Source organism: Pituophis catenifer, unplaced genomic scaffold (genome assembly GCF_029215685.1).
Source record: "Pituophis catenifer annectens isolate HBS135680 unplaced genomic scaffold, rPitCat1.0.hap2 SCAF_2, whole genome shotgun sequence".
Taxonomy (NCBI): Eukaryota; Metazoa; Chordata; class Lepidosauria; order Squamata; family Colubridae; genus Pituophis; species Pituophis catenifer.
Window position 1 is genome coordinate 210,287,361 of NW_027256882.1, and position 4,222 is coordinate 210,291,582.

The window sequence follows — 4,222 nt, forward strand, 5'->3', positions numbered from 1 at the left end:
AACAAATTTCCTGAGTTCACCCAATGGACTAGATTAAACCTGAGCTAGGTTCAACTGCTACTTCTTACTGTGTCTCAGTGGAATATCCAAGCAGGATTGGTCCAGATTAGCACTTGGGTGAAAGACTACCTTGAAATTCCAGAACTGTTGACTGGACAGGAAGTCAAAACAAATATCCCAGAAGAGGACAAACAACTTCCATTCCTAACAAGAAAATTGCATGGAAGTGGCCATGGAAATCATGAGAGTGAAATTTGTCTTGAAGGAGACTTCCATGAGATGTCCATGAGGTTTGTTTGGTTTTCATCTTGGTATATATTATTACTATTATTATTATTATTATTATTATTATTATTATTATTATTATTTTATTTCTATACCGCCCTTCTCCTGCGGGACTCAGAGCGGTGTACAGCCAAGATAAAACATTGGATATAAAATTTAAAAACAATTTAAAAAACAATTAAATAATTTCGGCCCAAGATATTAAAAACAACCCAATTAAAACCAAATTCAATTAAAACTGAGAGGATGGGATCAAGCCAGCCCAGCTAGATGGAATAGGTGTGTTTTCAGGGCCCGACGAAAAGTTGGATGATGAATGAACTCATGCAGTATATTAAAAAAAAATGTCTGAAGCAAAAGGATAGGGCCAGGTAAGGTCTTTGTTGTCCGTTGCTCTTTCTCATTTGCAAATTTTTCTGAGAGGGGTATTAATCCCGATGCCATTATTTCTCATTTGCAACTTTTCCCATTGCTTTTCATATGCCACCAAAAAAAAAAAGGAAAGGAAGTCACAGTAGCTCTATAGATGTTAGGAGCTTTCTTCAGTTGTAGGCAAATGATATTTCCACAGCTGGAACTGAGCTTTTCCAATTTCTTCTCTGCCTCCCTTGCCTAGATACCTGGCTGGAAACTAGGCCTATTTTAAAACTGGAAACAATCCTGTTTGGCTGCAGCTTCTTCTTCTATTACTGAAAAACTGTGAAACAATATGATCAAATAAAACTATAATAACATTATTTGCATGTAATTTAAAACCCTTCTCAAAATTTAAAAGCCTTTATTTGTCAGAGGTTAGCTTCATAGTTGTCTGTTCTGAAATTTAAGATATAATCCTGAACTGAATATAATTCTGGATATGGTAAGAAAGCACTTTAGATTTCAGAAGTTCTCGATTTTCACTTGTTCTTCCTAGCCCATGCTTACTGTATATGCATCACCAAGTCTTCCTTGTCAATTTTTAATCAAGTACAGTATGAATAATTGAACTTCTGCAGCCAATGACCATTCAGTTTGTAAGAAACTTCCTAATGTATTAGAAAGTGTTTCCATGAAGTGTGATTTAGTATACATATGCATTGCCAGGTTGCCCCATCACAAGTATGGACCACCAACTGTTTCTGGAGCGTAGGAAGAGATGTCACCAGTGGTGGGATTCAGCCAGTTCGCACCACTTCGGGAGAACCGGTTGTTAACTTTCTGAACAGTTTGGTGAACTGGTTGTTGGAAGAAATCATTAGGGCAGAGAACTGGTTGTTAAATTATTTGAATCCCACCACTGGATGTCACCTTCTACTTATCCATAGCTAGTTGCCAATGTGATCTCTGCCATGATTTGATAATACCTGGTGTCGAAATGTACCAAATCTAACATTTGTTACACATACAATGAAAATGAAACTATATTTACTATATATTTACTAGCAGAAAAAAATGTGTAGCAAGTCTGGAAACCCTAGTATATGTTCTCAAGACAGAATTTCAAGAAGTTAAACAAATAGGAATTCCAGCTACTGCAAGACTATTTTCATTACAATACTTCAAATCTGAATAATGTTAAAAAGATACACACAGCATATATTATATACTTATTGAAAAAACTTTATTAGTGGCTTAGCATGTAGTGTATTTTTAAACTTTCTAACAGCCGGATCTGTTTTATTATACAAGTAACATAAGTAAAGACAAATGGGCTCACTGATCTTAATTTCATTATGAAATTAATATAGTATTTTTCATTAGATGAACCTTTCATGATTCCTGTATTCCCTCTGATAGAATCAGCCGTACTTCCCTTTAATTTTAACCTAGTCACTTTGTACATAGCTAAATAGTCTATCTTTTTGACATTGCTATATTTTGTTCTTAGAAATCTACCTACTCTATCCAAATAAACATGATACTAGCTCAAATCTATTATCCTTCATGTGAAAGTATTTGATTGATTTTATTGAACAAGAGTTCTAAGCAAATTTTTTTATGTAGGCAGGTTTTCAACATAGAAGGGGACTTCTGCAACTTGCCATCACTATACAATTATCCATAATGGTCCCAAATTCTTCTAAAAAATCCTCAGCCTTCAGTGTTTATTTTTATATTTAATCTTAAGAATTTACAATTACAAAGAGAAATGTTATGTTTAAAAGTCACTTTCCTCATTCTTAAGACTTATTTGTTGCATTTGACTACTATCAAATACTTATTTCATGGAGTTCTGTGTAAAAACTGTGAATGGGATTTGCACTTTGAGTCAGGAAACAGTTGGGTGTAAGCAAAATTACATAAGAGATAGTGCTCCAAATTTCTCATTCTTAAATAGTAAAATTGGGGTGCTATTTCAATTACTAGAGGATACTATAAAAATAATAATTCAGTTTCAGGTCCAACATTCCTTTCCTTTCTCCAACATCTTACAGATAGCTGCTTGTAAGAGGTGCTACAAGACCAGTTCTACCACATTATAAAATATTTTCATTCTGGATGGTAGATTAGTATATACAGTAGTCCACCCAATACCCACAGACCTGCTACCCAGATTATATCTTTCATTATAACTAAGGCACAGAGTGCTGTAGATGTTGCTCTAAAGGCAACAGTTGAGAAATGCATTGTGAGATCATGTCTATGGAAACTATCTTGTACAGACAGCTGCAGTAATCACCTCAGTTTACATAGCTCTGAGAAATCCTCAGATTTTTTTAACGGACCATCTGGGCAATGAATGAGTGGCAGAAACCATGCAGAAGAGAATGATGGAGAGAGTCCTGGTTTATCTTCCACCTCAAGAGGCAAGTCTTAGTCCTGCTGCTGCCTAATTAGGTAGCAAGTTCTCCTAGGATGTCCCTGGGCAGCTGTCAATCTCTCTTTCTCCACTTACACTCTAGCATTTGGACAGACTGAGTACCATGCCATAGATTTTGTTTGAAACATCAAGAAAATTGGGGGGAAAAAAAGCTTGATGTTACCATCCTCACATGTAGAACCCTTTAGCAAGGAAAAGACAATCCCCCAAACAATACATTTGATCACCAGAAAATAGACTTGCTTCTCAGTCATCCATTTTTGGGACTGTGGCATCAACCTTCCCTAAAATCTGGGACAGATCTTAAAATCTGGCAAATAAGTCTCAGCTCTCATTATTAAAAAAAACCTTCCCCTTGATACAAGACAACAAAGAAATGGCTTTTTGATCTGATCTGATCTTTTAGGTTCTTTCTATTCCACATTAAGCTATTTGGCCACAAGAAAATTGGAGTTTTGTTGCAACTTACAGTCATCCTTCTGCTCTTTATTAATGACAATTAAAATTTCAGGGATGAAATAGTCAGACAACAACACTTTTATATCCCACTGATTTCAGTGTGAGGATTAAATGCACCTGCATATACACAACATGCTTCCAAACACTAATAAAACACAAGGTATAAACAGTTATTTCTTTCTGTTATTTTGATATAGTTCTCATTGTTACTGGCATTGTAATGTAATTTAAAACTGTTTCATTCTTTGCCCAGAAAATGCATGTCCCAAAGTGAAGTGATGGGGGATGGATTATTAAACTGAAATGCATTTGAGGTGAGGGGAAAAGACAAAGCTTTAGGCCCTAAATGAAAAGGCAATGGAGCACTTATGAACCTAAGAAGTGGAAATGATTTGTGTTAGGAGTGTCATAAAAGCATCAGCTGATGAATGGCTAATTGAGTGACCTAAATGACTTGTCCAAATATTTTTTTCAACTCCCAATGTGAGCTGCTTATACTTTTTTAAAAAAGGGAAAAAAATGCTAGCCTAGGGAATTTTTGTGGGCTGGGCACTGGTGAATAAGCACTATAACCCATTAGTGAACATGAAGAACTTGTAAAACTTATTTTCTTTGCTTCAAAGACTGTCAACAATGTTGTCAATAGCTTCACAACTAGGCATTCACCTAGCACTAAAT